This window comes from Phyllobates terribilis, unplaced genomic scaffold, assembly GCF_046119375.1.
Source record: "Phyllobates terribilis strain yellow unplaced genomic scaffold, ASM4611937v1 Scaffold_5__5_contigs__length_657084704, whole genome shotgun sequence".
Lineage (NCBI taxonomy): Eukaryota > Metazoa > Chordata > Amphibia > Anura > Dendrobatidae > Phyllobates > Phyllobates terribilis.
In genome coordinates, this window is record NW_027362765.1 from 283576476 (window position 1) to 283594200 (window position 17725).

Here is a 17725-nt window from a genome sequence, read left to right on the forward strand (position 1 = left end):
TAAGAAGATGGTTTTAATGCCCCTTGGAAGTGTGATGGAGGTCTCATTTGCTTAACAAGACAGTTTTAATGCCCCTTGGAAGAGTGATGGAGGTCGCAGTGGAATAAAAAGACAATATCAATGCCCCTTGGAAGAGTGGTGGATGTCCCAGTAGCTTAACAAGAGAGTTTTAATGCCCCTTGGAAGAGCAGTGGAGTTCAGAGTGGTTATACAAGACGGTTTTAATGCCCCTTGGCAGAGACGTGGACTACACAGTAACTTAACAAGACGTTTTTAATGCCCCTTGGAAGAGACGTGGAGGTCACAGAAGCTTAAGACAGCCGTTTTAATGCCTCTTGGAAGAGTGGTGGAGGTCACAGAGGAATAAAAAGACAATATCAATGCCCGTTGAAAGAGTGGTGGAGGTCACAATAGCTTAACAACACGGTGATAATGCCCCTTGGAAGAGCTGTGGAGTTCAGAGTGGTTTAACAAGAGGTTTTAATGCCCCTTGGAAGAGACGTGGGAGGCACAGTAGCTTAACAAGATGGTTTTAATGTCCCTTGGAAGAGCTGTGGAGTTCAGAGTGGTTTAACAAAACTTTTTTAATGGCCCTTGGAAAAGACGTGGAGGTGACAGTTGCTTTATAAGACGGTTTTAATGCCCCTTGGAAGAAACGTGGAGGTCAAAGTGGAATAAAAAGACAACATCAATGCCCCTTGGAAGAGTGGTGGAGGTCACAGTAGCTTAACAAGACGGTTTTAATGCCTCTTGGAAGAGCTGTGGAGTTCAGAGTGGTTTAACAAGACATTTTTAATGGCCCTTGGAAGAGACGTGGAGGTCACAGTTGCTTTATAAAACGGTTTTAATGCCCCTTGGAAGAAACGTGGAGGTCAAAGTGGAATAAAAAGACAATATCAATGCCCCTTGGAAGAGTGGTGGAGGTCACAGTAGCTTAACAAGACGGTTTTTATGCCCCTTGGAAGAGACGTGAATTTCACAAGAGCTTAACAAGACAGTTTTAATGCCCCTTGGAAGAGTGATGGAGGTTGCAGTGGAATAAAAAGACAATATCAATGCCCCTTGGAAGTGTTGTGGAGGTTCCAGTAGCTTAACAAGATGGTTTTAATGCCCCTTGGAAGAGCTGTGGAGTTCAGAGTGGTTTAACAAGACGGTTTTAATTCCCCTTGGAAGAGACGTGGAGGTCACAGTAGCTTAAAAAGACAGTTTCAATGCCCTTTGGAAGAGTAGTGGAGGTCGCAGTGGAATAAAAAGACAATAACAATGCCCCTTGGAAGAGTGGTGGAGGTCACAGAAGTTTAACAAGACCGTTTTAATTCCCCTTGGAAGAACTGTGGAGTTCAGAGTGGTTTAAAAAGAGGTTTTAATGCCCCTTGGAAGAGACGTGGAGGGCACAGTAGCTTAACAAGATGGTTTTAATGTCCCTTGGAAGATCTGTGGAGTTCAGAGTGGTTTAACAAAACTTTTTTAATGGCCCTTGAAAGAGACGTGGAGGTGACAGTTGCTTTATAACACGGTTTTAATGCCCCTTGGAAGAAACGTGGAGGTCAAAGTGGAATAAAAAGACAATATCAATGCCCCTTGGAAGTGTTGTGGAGGTTCCAGTAGCTTAACAAGACGGTTTTAATTCCCCTTGGAAGAGCTGTGGAGTTCAGAGTGGTTTAGCAAGACGGTTTTAATTCCCCTTGGAAGAGCTGTGGAGTTCAGAGTGGTTTTACAAGACGGTTTTAATGCCCCTTGGCAGAGACGTGGACTTCACAGTAACTTAACAAGACGGTTTTAATGCCCCTTGGAAGAGCGGTGGAGCTCACAATTGTTTAACAAGACGGTTTTAATGCCCCTTGGAAGAGACGTGGAGGTCACAATAGCTTAGGAAAGCAATTTTAATGCCTCTTGGAAGAGTGGTGGAGGTCACAGTGGAATAAAAAGGCAATATCAATGCCCCTTGGAAGAGTGGTGGAGGTCACAGTAGCTTAAGATGACGGTTTTAATGCCCCTTTGAAGAGCTGTGGAGTTCAGAGTGGTTTAACAAGACAGTTTTAATGTCCCATGGAAGAGACGTGGAGGTCACAGTAGCTTAGCAGGACGGTTTTAATGCCCCTTTGAAGAGCTGTGGAGTTCAGAGTGGTTTAACAAGACAGTTTTAATGTCCCATGGAAGAGACGTGGAGGTCACATTAGCTTAGCAGGACGGTTTTAATGCCCCTTGGAAGAGCTGTGGAGTTCAGAGTGGTTTAATAAGACGGTTTTAATGCCCCTTGGAAGAGACGTGGAGGTCACTGTAGCTTAACAAGACAGTTTCAATGGAGTAGTGGAGGTCGCAGTGGAATAAAAAGACAATATCAATGCCCCTTGGAAGAGTGGTGGAGGTCACAGAAGTTTAACAAGACCGTTTTATTGCCCCTTGGAAGAGTTATGGAGTTCAGAGTGGTTTAATAAGACGGTTTTAATGCCCCTTGGACGAGACGTGGAGGTCACAGTAGCTTAACAAGACATGTTTAATGCCCCTTGGAAGAGTGGTGGAGGTCGCAGTGGAATAAAAAGACAATATCAATGCCCCTTGGAAGAGTCGTGGAGGTTACAGTAGCTTATGAAGACAGTTTTAATGTCCCTTTGAAGAGCTGTGGAGTTCAGAGTGGTTTAACAAGACAGTTTTAATGCCCCTTGGAAGAGACGATGAGGTCACAGTTGCTTAACAAGATGGTTTTAATGCCCCTAGGAAGAGCTGTGGAGTTCAGAGTGGTATAACAAGACGGTTTTAATGCCCCTTGGAAGAGTGTGGAGGTCGCAGTGGAATAGAAAGACAATATCAATGCCCATTGGAAGAGTGGTGGAGGTCACAATAGCTCAACAAGACAGTTTTAATGCCGTTTGGAAGAGCCGTGGAGTTCAGAGTGGTTCAGCAAGACGGCTTTTATGCCCCTTGGAAGAGACGTGGAGGTCACAGTAGCTTAACAAGACAGTTGTAATGCCCCTTGGAAGAGTGGTGGAGGTCGCAGTGGAATAAAAAGACAATATCTATGCCCCTTGGAATAGTGGTCTAGGTCACAGTAGCTTATGAAGACGGTTTTAATGCCCCTTGGAAGAGCTGTGGAGTTCAGAGTGGTTTAACAAGACGGTTTCAATGCTTCTTGGAAGAGACGTGGAGGTCACAGTAGCTTAATAATACCGTTTTAATGCCCCTAGGAAGAAACGTGGAGGTGACAGTAGCTTAACAAGACAGTTTTAATGCCTCTTGGAAGAGTGGTGGAGGTGGCAGTGGAAAAAAAAGACAATATCAATGCCCCTTGGAGGAGTGGTGGAGGTCACAGTAGCTTAACAAGATGGTTTTAATGCCCTTTGGAAGAGCTGTGGAGTTCAGAGTGGTTTAACAAGATGGTTTTAATGCCCCTTGGAAGAGACGTGGAGGTCACAGTAGCTTAGCAAGACAGTTTTAATGCCCCTTGGAAGAGTGGTGGAGGTTGCAGTGGAATAAAAAGACAATATCAATGCCCCTTGGAAGAGTGTTCGAGGACACAGTAGCTTAAGAAGACGGTTTTAATGCCCCTTGGAAGTGTGGTGGAGGTCTCAGTAGCTTAACAAGACAGTTTTAATGCCCCTTGGAAGAGTGGTGGAGGTCGCAGTGGAATAAAAAGACAATATCAATGCCCCTTGGAAGAGTGGTGGATGTCCCAGTAGCTTAACAAGATGGTTTTAATGCCCCTTGGAAGAGCTGTGGAGTTCAGACTGGCTTAACAAGACGGTTTTAATGCCCCTTGGAAGAGACGTGAAGGTCACAAGAGCTTAACAAGACAGTTTTAATGCCCCTTGGAAGAGTGATGGAGGTTGCAGTGGAATAAAAAGACAATATCAATGCCCCTTGGAAGTGTTGTGGAGGTTCCCATAGCTTAACAAGGCGGTTTTAATGCCCCTTGGAAGAGCTGTGGAGTTCAAAGTGGTTTAACAAGACGGTTTAATTGCCCTTGGAAGAGACGTGGACTTCACAGTAACTTTACAAGACGGTTTTAATGCCCCTTGGAAGAGACGTGGAGCTCACAATAGCTTAAGAAAGCAATTTTAATGCCTCTTGGAAGAGTTTTGGAGGTCACAGTGGAATAAAAAGACAATATCAATGCCTCTTGGAAGAGTGATGGAGGTCACAGTAGCTTAAGATGACGGCTTTAATGCCCCTTTGAAGAGCTGTGGAGTTCAGAGTGGTTTAACAAGACAGTTTTAATGCCCCATGGAAGAGACATGGAGGTCACAGTAGCTTAGCAAGACGGTTTTAATGCCCCTTGGAAGAGCTGTGGAGTTCAGAGTTGTTTAATAAGACGGTTTTAATGCCCCTTGGAAGAGACGTGGAGGTCACAGTAGCTTAACAAGACAGTTTCAATGGAGTAGTGGAGGTCGCAGTGGAATAAAAAGACAATATCAATGCCCCTTGGAAGAGTGGTGGAGGTCACAGAAGTTTAACAAGACCGTTTTAATGCCCGTTGGAAGAGCTGTGGAGTTCAGAGTGGTTTAACAAGAAGGTTTTAATGCCCCTTGGAAGAGACGTGGAGGTCCTAGTAGCTTAACAAGACCGTTTTAATGCCCCTTGGAAGAGTTATGGAGGTCGCATTGGAATAAAATGACAATATCAATGCCCTTTGGAAGAGTGGTGGAGGTACCAGTAGCTTAACAACACGGTTTTAATGACCCTTGGAAGAGCTGTGGAGTTCAGAGTGGTTTAACAAGACGGTTTTAATGCCCCTTGGAATAGCTGTGGAGTTCAGAGTGGTTTTACAAAACGGTTTAAATGCCCCTTGGCAGAGACGTGGACTTCACAGTAACATAACAAGACGGTTTTAATGCCCCTTGGAAGAGCTGTGGAGTTCACAGTGGTTTAACAAGACTGTTTTAATGCCCCTTGGAAGAGACGTGGAGGTCACAGTAGCTTAACAAGACGGTTTTAATGCCCATTGGTAGAGACGTGGAGGTCACAGTAGCTTAAGAAAGCAGTTTTAATGCCTCTTGGAAGAGTGATGGAGGTCACAGTGGAATAAAAAGTCAATATCAATGCCCCTTGGAAGAGTGGTGGAGGTCACAGTAGCTTAAGAAGACGGTTTTAATGCCCGTTGGAAGAGCTGTGGAGTTCAGAGTGTTTTAACAAGATGGTTTCAATGCCTCTTGGAAGCGACGTGAAGGTCACAGTAGCTTAGCAATACGGTTTTAATTAGTGTTGAGCCACCCGCGTAGTGTTCTGGTTCGGTTCGTCGAACACCGGGACGTTCGAGGAACTGTTCGTCGAACTGTTCGTCGAACACCGTTAAAACCAATGGCAGGCAAACAAAAACACATAGAAATACATAGAAAACACCTTCAAAGGTGTCCAAAAGCTGAGAAACTGCTCAGAAGACTCTCTCTTTAAAAAAGCCGGCCGGCAATTCAGCAGCGGCATACACCGGTACCCGACAATTTAGACAAGAAGGAATAGAGCATCACACATAGATTAGATAGATAGAAAAATGTCAGTCACATTTATAAGAAGTACAGTGATAGTGTTGGTTACTGTACTTGTCATTTAGTGTTAAAATAAAGGATTTATTAAAAAAAAAATTGGCGTGGGGTTTCCCGTAATTTTAGTCTCTAGCGGAGGTTATGCAGATGGCTGGGGCAGATGTTTGAAGCCAGGGAAGGGGGTAATACCCATGTAGCTTCCCAGGCTACTAATATCAGCCCCCAGCTGAATACCTAGCCTTTACTAGCTATTAAAATGGGGGACCCCTCCAAAAAAAATGACGTGGGTTCCCCCCTATTTTAATAGCTAGCAAAGGCTAGGCAGACAGCTGGGGGCTGATATTAATAGCCCAGGAAGGGTACCATGAATATTGGCCCCCTCCCAGGCTAGAAACATCAGCCGTCAGCCGCCCCAGAAATGGCGCATCCATAGGCTGTGGTAGCGCTGTGGAGTTCAGAGTGGTTTGACAAGAAGGTTTTCATGCCCCTTACAAGAGCCATGCAGTACAGCATATTAAAAATGTTATTCCCATTATTGGGGAGTGGGTCTCCCATAGTCTTTGCCTATGCCTTCCAAGCAAAAGCTGCCAAAAATTACTATGGAGGAACTTGCAATGCTGGAAAACTATAGCCATACAGTACAACATATTAAAAACATTATTCCCATTATTGGGGAGTGGGTCTCGCATAGTCTAGGCCTATGCTTTCCAAGCAAAAGCTGGCAAAAATTAGGAGGGAGGAACGTGCAATGCTGGCAACATGGACCACGGTCACCCCGGTGATATAGTGGTGGTGGAGGCTGAAGATAAGGAGAAGAGCAAAATACAGCCGAAATGAGAAAGCGTATACCCATATGTGGGTGTGAAGCGGTGCATGGGAATACACCTCCCGAAATAACGCTGTGGATTTGATTTTATGTTACTCTGCTCTCATTTGGTGGTGATGAGAAGTCTGGCCCAATCCAGCCCTTGTTCATTTTGATAAGGGTCAACTTGTCAGCATTGTCAGTTGACAGGCGAGTGCGCTTATCAGTTATAATTCCCCCAGCGGCACTAAAAACATGCTCTGATAACAGGCTAGCGGCAGGGCCGGCAAGGACCTCCAAGGCGTACAGAGCTAGTTCATTCCAAGTGTCCAGCTTGGATACCCAATAATTAAAAGGCACAGAGGAATCACGGAGGACACTGGTACGGTCGACAATGTACTCTCTCACCATCTTTTGAAACTTTCCACTCCTTGTGAGAGTACCCCGCACATCAGGGCCTGTAAGCTGGGCGGGTATCAGAAAACTGTCCCAGAACGTTGACAGTGTTCCCCTGCCTCTGCTGGATTGGAGTTGCATCTTTCTCACCTGTATGCCTTGGTTGGGCAATGAACTGTGACCTCTGCCGCTATCGTGTTCAGATGGGAATTTTTTTAACAGTTCTGCAGCAAGGGCCTTCTGGTACTGCCACATTTTTGTAGACCTCTCCACCTCAGGAATAACAGAGTGAAAGTTCTCCTTGTAGCGGGGGTCTAAGTGTCACCAGTAATGACTGTCACCCAACATTTTGACAACGTGAGGGTCACGGTTAAGGCAGCGTAACATAAAGTCAGCCATGCGTGCCAGACTGGTAATGGGCAAGACTTCCGTGTCCTCAAAAAAATGACGACTGACCATGCTCTCCTCCTCCTCCTCCCCCCTGTCCTCAGGCCACGCACGCTGAACCGACGGTTTGACAGTTGTACAGGTACTACAGTCTACAGTGCATGATACCAACTCCTGTTCTTCCTCCTCCTCCTCCTCTTCCTCTTCCTCATTGTCCCCCAATGCACTTTGGGTTGAGATGAGGCTGGGTTGTGTGTAATCGCCTGTTACGGCTTCTTGATCGATCTCATCATTCTCTGGCTGCAATGCCTGCAGAGAGTGTTGCAAATGACAGACAAGTGGGATGCTGACGCTAATGATGGCGTCATCGCCACTCACCATCTTGGTGGACTCCTCAAAGTTTGTCAGGATGGTACATATGTCAGACATCCAGGTCCACTCCTGAGGTCTTATGTGTGGAGACTGACATGAATATCGATGGCCTTGTTGCATCTGGTACTCCACAACTGCTCTCTTCTGCTCACAAATCCTTTGCAACATGTGGAGGGTAGAGTTCCAACGTGTGGGGATATCACACACCAGTCGGTGTGCCGGAAGCTGCAAATGCTGCTGCAACACAGCAAGGGCGGAGGAAGCTGTAGCCGACTTCCGAAAATGAGCTGACAGGCGGCGTACTTTGACGAGCAGATCTGGCAACTCGGGGTATGATTTAAGAAACCGCTGAACCACGAGGTTAAGCACATGAGCCAGGCATGGTACGTGTGTGATCTTGCCTCGCCTCAGAGCCGCCACCAGTATACGGCCATTGTCACACACGACCATGCCTGGATGTAGGTTCAGCGGTCTCAGCCACAGATCTGCCTGCTCTTTCACAGCTGTCCACAACTCACAAGCAGTGTGAGGTTTATCACCTAAGAGTGTCAGCACAGCCTGTTGCCGCTTGGCTGAGGCAGTACTGCAGTGCTTCCAGCTTGTAACTGATGTGGTGATATCTGAGATGGAGGCTGAACATGAGGAGGAGGAGGAGGATGTTGCACAGGAGCTGTACACTGTAGGGGCAACTCTGACTGACATAGAGCCCGCAATCCTCGGTGTGGGTAGGATGTGTTACGTCCAAGGGTCCGACTGGGTCACAGCTTCCACTATGTTTATCCAGTGTGCTGTCAGGGAGATGTACCGTCCCTGGCCACAAGCACTTGTCCACGTGTCCGTTGTCAGGTGGACTCTCCCAGTAACTGCGTTGTTGAGGGCACGGCAGATGTTTTGGGACACGTGCTTGTGTAGTGCGGGAATGTCACAACGGGCAATATAGTGTCGGCTGGGGACCGAGTACCGAGGGACGGCCACCGCCATAAGGTTGCGGAAGGATTCCGTCTCCACCAGCTTAAAAGGCAGCTTTTCCAACGCAAGCAGTCATGAAATGTGCGAATTTAGGACTGTGGCCTGTGGGGCGTGGGCTGCGAATTTGCGCTTTCGTTCAAAAGTCTGGGATATGGACAATTGAACGCTGTGGTGGGACGTGGACGTTGATGCTGTTTCTTGAGAAACTGCCATAACAAGTGAAGACTGAGAGGAGGGGGCATCTTTGCATGCAGTATGGACAGGGGATTGCCTTGCACGCACAACAAGGGGTTCTTTTACACGCACAACAGTGGAAGATGCCGTGGTGACACCCGCTGACACTGGTCGTGGACCCTGGGGTTCACCCCACAAAGTTGGGTGCTTTGCTGACATGTGCCTGATTATGCTGGTGGTGGTCAGGCTGGTAGTTTTGTCACCCCTGCTGATGCTGGCATGGCAGGTGGTACAAATGGCCTTTCTGGGGTTATCAGCAGAGTCTTTAAAAAAATTCCAGACTCTGGAAGACCTACCGGTTGTACTGGCAACGTTCCTCGTGTTGGTGTTACGGGGAACTGTTGCCCGCCTTCTGCTTCTTCCTGCATGTTGGGGTTCTCTGCCTCCCTCCCCCTGTGTGCTGCTGGCCTCGCTCTGCGTGTCCTCCTGCCACGTTGGGTCATTTACTAGATCATCCAACACCTCCTCCTCTTCCACTTGTGCACCACTATCCTCCTCCTCACTTCATGGCAATTGTGTCTCGTCATCGTCCACCTCTTGTGACAAATTGCCAGCATCGACTTCCTGTGGCCGTGGCTGTTCAAATATTTGGGCATCACTACATGGGATCTCCTCTTCCACCACTTCAAGCGGAGCAGGCGAGGGGCACAAATATGGAAATGGACCAGTGAACAGCTCTTCAGAGTGTCCAACTGTGGGATCAGTTGCTGTCTGACGACACACGGCATGGTGGGAGGAAGGAGCATCAGGGTGAGGAGGAGTATGCGGTCGAGACTCACGGCTACTAAAACTTGACCTTGTGGATGACAGACTGGAGGTGGTGGTGCCCAGGTGACTGGAAGTATTATCTGCTATCCAATTAATAACCTGTTCACACTGATTAGTTCGCAATACTGGTGTTGTAGTGTGCTTCCCTAGTAATTCAGTCAAGAAGTGGGAGCGAGAAGATGTGGCTGTTGGTTGTGGCACATTTTCACCTTGGCCATGGCCCCGTCCTCTACACGCACCATCACCAGAACGTCCAGTTCCACGTCCCTTGCCACTCACCTTGCCCATTGTAAATGAAGTAAAATAGCTTATACTCGCACTATCAATGGAAAAAGGGTAATAAAAAGGAGATTAGAACTGTGGAAGTGGAAAACCACAGTTCTATTTCTCTGGCCTACACCAGAATCTTTTAAACAGATATATTTGTGTCTGAACAGTCAGCGACACACTAGTACTGTTTTTTTTTACGTAAAAAAGCAAAAAGCTGGATAATACGGAGATATGAACCGTGGAACTGCAAAACCACAATTCTAGTTATCTGGCCTACACCAGAATCTTTTAAACAGATATATTTGTGTCTGAACAGTCAGGGAGACACTATTACTGTTTTTTTTTACGGAAAAAAGGCCAAAAGCTGGATAATACAGAGACTTGAACCGTGGAACTGCAAAACCACAGTTCTAGCTATCTGGCCTACACCAGAATCTTTTAAACAGATATATTTGTGTCTGAACAGTCAGCAAGACACTATTACTGTTTTTTTTTATGGAAAAAAAGCCAAAAGCTGGATAATACATTGATTTGAACCATGGAACTTCAAAACCACAGTTCTAGTTATCTGGCCTACGCCAGAATCTTTTAAACAGATTTATTTGTGTCTGAACAGTCAGGGAGACACAAATGGAAAACCACAGTTCTATTTCTCTGGCCTACACCAGAATCTTTTAAACAGATATATTTGTGTCTGAACAGTCAGCGACACACTAGTACTGTTTTTTTTTACGTAAAAAAGGAAAAAGCTGGATAATACGGAGATATGAACCGTGGAACTGCAAAACCACAATTCTAGTTATCTGGCCTACACCAGAATCTTTTAAACAGATATATTTGTGTCTGAACAGTCAGGGAGACACTATTACTGTTTTTTTTACCGAAAAAAAGGCCAAAAGCTGGATAATACAGATATTTGAACCGTGTAACTGCAAAACCACAGTTCTAGTTATCTGGCCTTCACCACAATCTTTTAAACAAATATATTGGTGTCTGAGCAGTCACAGACACACTCAATTTTTTTTTTTTTTGGGGGGGGGGATACCAAAAGGTTAATAAGACGCGTATTTGTACAGTCTGACTGAGGGGGAATACAGGATTTAGATGAAAAAAAAAAAGTTTTTTTCCTGACCCTTGAGACCGGGGGATAAGTCTAGCAATTTGAACAAGCAGGAGCACATAGGACTGTAATGCACTGTTTGTTGGTATAACCACTGCATCTCCTATACAGCCTGCCTGCCTGCCTGATATCTGGGATGGATATTAGTCTTGAAAAGGACTGTTTGTTTGATTTGGCAAGCTTTAGAGAACCTACACTACCTATTTAGCACTATATATCTCTCTCTAACTCCGCAGCACTGACCCTACACTGTCTGATCCCGGGCGACTGTGTCCAAGATAGCAGCGCCCGGTTTTAATTACTCAAGGTGACGCTGTGCGGCCAGCCAATCACTGTCATGCTCACAAACAACATGGCTGTGGCATTACAGTGACTGGATGGCAATCCCTGCATGTTTATTGGCTCTGTAAAGAGCGCCAAATGTGCAGGGCGGAGACCCGAGCTCCCGCCCGAGTAACCCGGAAATGCTCGGCGCTTACCGAACATCCCGAGTAGTGAGATGCTAGTGCGAGTACCGAGCAGTGTCGAGCATGCTCGCTCAACACTAGATCTTACCCATTAATCTACCGCAAGTGCACCAAAATAGAAAGGCTTCTTAAAATGTCTGTATTATTGCAAAATAAAAATGCAAATTGTCTCTTCAGAGAGGAAGAGAACTAGAACTCTAATGCCACCTATAAGAAGTAGCTATCCTAAAAGTCAATATTGATCCTCTAACGAGCCTTATCACATGACTTAGGATTAAAGCCAAGACCAGAAACTCAATTGCAGACACTGTGTTTTGGAGTACTGTCCCTCGCCAGTGCAAAGTGTGAGTTCTGGTTTCACTGGGTGAGAGGCGTCAGACCGTATCTAAGAAGTAACGTTTTTCCTTGCGGAGAGCGACATGCTACGCATGTCAGGTGAGGAGACTTTTAAGCAGCAATGCTCCTTTGGGAAATATGCAAATGGCCCACACCACAGGAGTAAAGGTGAATTCCCAGTGGGCTCTGTGCAGTAGTAGGCCTCCAAACCCTCCTCCCCTCTAAGCTGTGCTTAGCACATTATCCTTGATTCACTTTTTACAGGCAGGCCACCTAATGAGGTATGAATACGTTTCATCAAAACTGCCATAAATACCACCTCTGGGATCCTCACTTATCAGGTGAATTGGGGTCCACCAATTACTCCCTCCTGTATCCTCCGAGTACTTCAATGGAGATGTGGCTACATGAACCACACAGTCGTCTTGCCTTGCTGGTTGGTGCACAACAAGTTCCAGTGACTCCAAACAAGGGCTGCATTAAAGTGCAGGGGTGGCAGATAAGTACATAGTTAAATATAATATCATAGTTTAACACAAGATCATGGTGTGGTGCTTTCCTTAACTAGTTTTCCATTGTTTTTCTGCTTTTATCTATACTATTTATCTCCATTTAGTATGTGCTCCATAGACAATGCTACCAGATGTGCATCTTGTGAGATGTATGCATGCCTGTAACGGCCAATTGAGGGTAAATAAATCTGCGCTAGATGGAAGCGAGTTACATATTTGTAAGCCCAGGTAATGGATCTAAATGTTCAGCTTGCAACACTCTGGAGCACTGCAAATGTGGAGAGGAGTTTAGAGCTCACTGAGCATGCGCTGCATGGGGCAAGTAATACGGAGGAGGGTGGAGGTGATGTAGATCAGGACAGAAAAGTATGTAGCTGGGTAAATGTTACAAGATGGAAAGGGGGAAAAAGAGCAAGGGAGCCCAGTCCAGAAACCCCTGGAGCACTAAGCAGAGGGGGACATGCCTTTGGGAGGGGTGGACCTTTATTTCCTGCAGCTTTGTCTGTATAGCTGTGCAGACTTTAAGCAAGAGTGATTCTGCTTTAAGAGGAAAGGTCACAGTATTGTCTGTTGTCTTACTGTGAGGAGGGTGGGGCTGACATAAGGGAGGTAACTCTCTGACTTGTCTTTCTCTCTTTCTCTCACTGGATGAACTGGAGTAAACATCACCCGCGGGAGGTCCATGTTATAATCACTGTCCTACAATGCTTTGTTCAACCATTACTTGAATATTGATGAATACTTTATGGTATTTGTTTAATTAGCCATCGTATATTTTGTACCATGTCCAATTTTATCAAGGCTATAAAGTTTTCACATTAGCATTAACCTTCTAAGCCAAAGGGAAGGGCAATCTTTCAGCCATGATTCCCTAGAGGTTTCCTCCACAGGGGTTTTTTCCCCTCCTGAGTGCTGTAGGATGATTCTTTGTGAATCAGAGGTTTGCCAAGTTTGTCCTTTGCAGGGGCATCTACGCTTGTAAGTTTACCAAAGTGATTTATAAAATAAAAATACTGCAAGTGTCATATGTGGCTTGGAATTTATAACCCGTCACAGCTTTGCGGTTTAGGAGACAGGTGGAAGTTGCAAACAAGTTAAGGTTGACTCATTTTAACTAATAGAGGATGTAAAACCTCATGGTGGTGAAGAGGCTCGGCTTTGGTGGCCAGCCTCAAGGATGTTGTCAATGTAACGTCAATCAGGGGCGGGCATGGTGGTTAAGCACAGGAGTGAGGATAATATGGTCATTGGTGCCCTGAAAGTTTACTGGCTTTGCTTGAATGGCAAGCCAGTGCGTGCCGCCCCTTTAAGGCTGTCTGTCCTGGTGCTGTATGTCAGACAGCTGGTGATATCACAGTACTGGTGAATCACAATATACTAGCACTTCACCTGACTCCTAATGTAATTGTTTTAATCCTGTGATTTACATAAAGCTGTGGCCATTTTGTCAACTAAATAATGAGTTTGTGTATTTATTCCAGTGTCGAAGTTTACTATAGTTATGGTTGTTTAAGATGGAATGGGGCCTGTACCATATCCAAAAGTCAAGATCAGGCACAAACTAGTAAATATGCCTGGCTGATATTAGCAATGCAAGCCCAGGACTAGGCATGGTTGCAGCTGCTGCTCACTAGGTACAGAGTGGAGACTGAAGCCGCACTGGCCCGCTCCTGTGACTGAAAGCTCAAGTCTGTTGAGAGGAATAAAGTTCATTTACTCCTGGAAGCAGGGCTGTCCATGCAGGCCCCTGTCAGGTTCAAAAGTCTTTACTGTCTGACCACCACAACCCCTTTGTCTTCCACACCATTTCCCTATCCCCATAAGCTCCCTTCCCAACATCACGGAAAGAGACCTTACTCGTCTCCTCTCCAAATCACACCACATGTTCTCTCGACCCCATCCCATCCCACCTCCTCTCCAACCTCACTCCCACACTAATCCCATCCCTAACCCATCTCTTCAACCTATCACTATCTTCTGGTACTTTCCCCACTGCCTTCAAACATGCCACAATCACACCCATCCTCAAAAAGCCATCTCCCGACCCAACTGCCTTGTCCAGCTATCGCCCCATATCGCTGCTCCCATTTGCCTCCAAACTCCTTGAGCAACACGTTCACGCTGAACTTTCCTCCCACTTTTCATCTAACTCTCTCTTCGACAACCGACAATCCGGCTTCCTCCCCCACCATTCCACCAAAACTGCCCTTACCATCATCACCAATGACTTACTTACAGCCAAAGCTAACAGACAATTCTCTGTACTCCATCTTCTTGACCTGTCCTCTGCTTTCGAAACATTTGACCACTGCCTCCTAATTAGAGATGAGCGTTGTTCTACTCGAACTGTTCGCCAATCTCAAATTCGAGCTGTTTTGGGTGGTGTTCGAGCCGGTCGGCGAACACGAACAATTTGAGAAAAATTCGGCTGTTCGAGGTTATGTTCGATAACTGTTCGTGCACCAAAATCATAACTGGATTTTTTCTCAGTAATGATGAAAATTAATGTTAATACGCAGTTTGAGTGTACAGCGGGGCGGGGGGAGGGGCAGGGGATGGATCTCTGCAGGAACAATGAAGATCTCCATTTTTTTTTCTCTTTCCCGCATTTGCAGTGGGGAGGTGCAATCTGTCAGCCTATCAGCAGCGCACACACGGAGCGAAGTGCTTTTTTTCACACAAGCAAGGGCATGTGTGATTGGCAGTGTATGTCACATGTCCTTGCCCTATAAGACCAAGCCATTTTCCCCGTCGCCACCATTTTCTCACTGCTGCAGCTGCGTGTTAGACGGCACCGCTGTTGCTGTGTGCGCTATACCTTGTTAATTTCAAGCCAATTTTCGCACAAATATACAGATAGCTTGGGAGTAGGGAATAGTTGTGATTGCAGTCCTTTTAAGGACTAGGTTACAGCATTTCCTACGACTTTTATCAGGCAGGTCTGTGCTCTTAAATAGATAGATTGTGGGAGTAAAGACTAATTGTAATTGGAGTCCTTTTCAGGACTAGGTTACATCAGTTCCTATCAGTTTTTGCCAGGCAGGTCTGTGCCAGTGCTGTGCAAGTTTTTTTCACAGCATTTGGCTGAATCTAGCAAAGCTAATCCTTTTTGGCCTATTGCAGAGTGTGTTAGTCAGTGGAGTAGCCTATCTGTGTTGCAAGATATACCACCTGTGTATAGAATACCAATTTTTTTACTGCACCTAGTGAATTAAAATCTTTTGGGCATAGCATCATTCTATTAGTCCATCTATACTGACCTCCATCAGGTTGCAAACTGAATATAATTTTTTCTGCATCTAGCTCTGAAAAAATATTTGGGCTTCTAGCAGTGTGTGGGACTTGGTCTATTAGTCCATCTATACTGACCTCCATCAGGTTGCAAATTAAAAATAATTTTTTTCTGCATCTAGCTCTGAAAAAATATTTGGGCTTCTAGCAGTGTGTGGGACTTGGTCTATTAGTCCATCTATACTGACCTCCATCAGGTTGCAAATTAAAAATCATTTTTTTCTTCATTTATCTCTGAAAAAATATTTGGGCTTCTAGCAGCGTGTGGGACTTGTTCTATTAGTCCATCTATACTGACCTCCATCAGGTTGCAAATTAAAAATAATTTTTTTCTGCATCTAGCTCTGAAAAAATATTTGGGCTTCTAGCAGTGTGTGGGACTTGGTCTATTAGTCCATCTATACTGACCTCCATCAGGTTGCAAATTAAAAATATTTTTTTTCTGCATCTAGCTCTGAAAAAATATTTGGGCTTCTAGCGGTGTGTGGGACTTGGTCTATTAGTCCATCTATACTGACCTCCATCAGGTTGCAAATTAAAAATAATTTTTTTCTGCATCTAGCTCTGAAAAAATATTTGGGCTTCTAGCAGTGTGTGGGACTTGGTCTATTAGTCCATCTATACTGACCTTCATCAGGTTGCAAATTGAATAAAAAAAATTTCTGCATCTAGCTCTGAAAAAATATTTGGGCTTCTAGCGGTGTGTGGGACTTGGTCTATTAGTCCATCTATACTGACCTCCATCAGGTTGCAAATTAAAAATAATTTTTTTCTGCATCTAACCCAGCCAATAGTTTTGGCCTAATACCACAGTTTGGCCACTCAGCTCTGCTCGGTTACCATCCATTGTTTTTTTGTGCAAACAACTCCAGAGTTGTGAATTAGTTAACCACCAAAATGAGTGGAAAAAGGCCTGCTGCTGGTGGAAAGGGGAATAGGCGTGTTGGGAAGGGGAAAAAAGGTTGTGTCCGTGGGGTAGGTGCAGAAGAAAGACCATCTTCCAGCCAAACTAAAATGTCTACTTCTTTTAGCGGACAATGTGATAAGATCCCTTTCTTACGGCCACGCCAATCGCTACAAATTCCAGATGAGGCACAAAAACAGCAGGTGCTTCAACGGATATCAAGTGCTCCTTTAAGTGGGCTCTCCTCCACATCAACTTCAACATCACAAATACTCCAGTCCTCAAAGGTGTCACCCAAATCGCACTTGCTTCCTCACAGCTCCCAAATCTCCAGCTGCCCGTCTGAGTATGAGGTAGAACAGATGGTTGAGTCTGCAGAGCTGTTTACTCATACTATAGCCTGGGAATCAGAGGTCGACTCCAGCGCTTCTGTGAATCCAGACGAGGAAATGATCTGCACTGATGCCCAGAATCTTTATGAGTCGGATCCAGGACCAGACGCAGAAGGTTCTGACCATAATGTAGACCCTCATTCCCAAACTGTAACTCCTGTTGGTGGAGACAATGAGGAAGACGATGAAAAGACTCAAATACCTGATTGGAGCGACAACTTTAGTTTTTTGTCAGGGCAGGAACAGGTTGGCTCTGAGGACGACGGGTGTGATAACGCACAGGGTGATGATGATGAGGTCGGAGATCCCACTTACTGTCAACCCACAGTCAGCCAAGAGATGAGGTCAGCAGAGGAGGTGGAGGAAGATGCTAGTGACGACGAGGTCAGGTTGCGCCTTCCTGGACAGAGACGTAGTACTGGAAGCACGTCAACAACTGCATCCTCAAACACAACTCTGCCTCTCACCACAAGTCGTGGTGGCTCTTCAGGTCGCATGGGTGCTAAGCCTTGCATAGCCTGGGCATTTTTTCAGATCGATAAAGATGACCCAACTCGTGTTATCTGTAACATTTGTCAGCAAAAGCTAAGTAGAGGCCAAAAAATACATAGTTTGAGTACTTCATGCATGAACCGGCACATGGACATGAAGCATAAGTTGCAGTGGGAAGCTCAGTGTGCTACAATGCGGTCTAGCCGGCCGGGCCAACCACCGTCTGCCATATCTTGTGCATCCGCGGCCTCTTCATCCTCTGTGACTGGGGGGACAGCAGTCACACCTGTTTTGGGGCGCAGACCTGCCACCTCTTTACCCGCAACAGCCAGCGTGATTGGCAGGTCATCATTTTCTTTGGAGGTGGTAACACCAGCTGGTCTTGAGCGCTGTCCGACATCGATAGCACCACCTTTGGATCAAGGCAACCTAACATGTCCGCCTGCATCTTCCTCACAGACCGGCAGTTTGCCTGGGACACCCTTATCAACCCCGTCTAAGCACAATAGCCAGCCCTCGGTCCCTCAGATGTG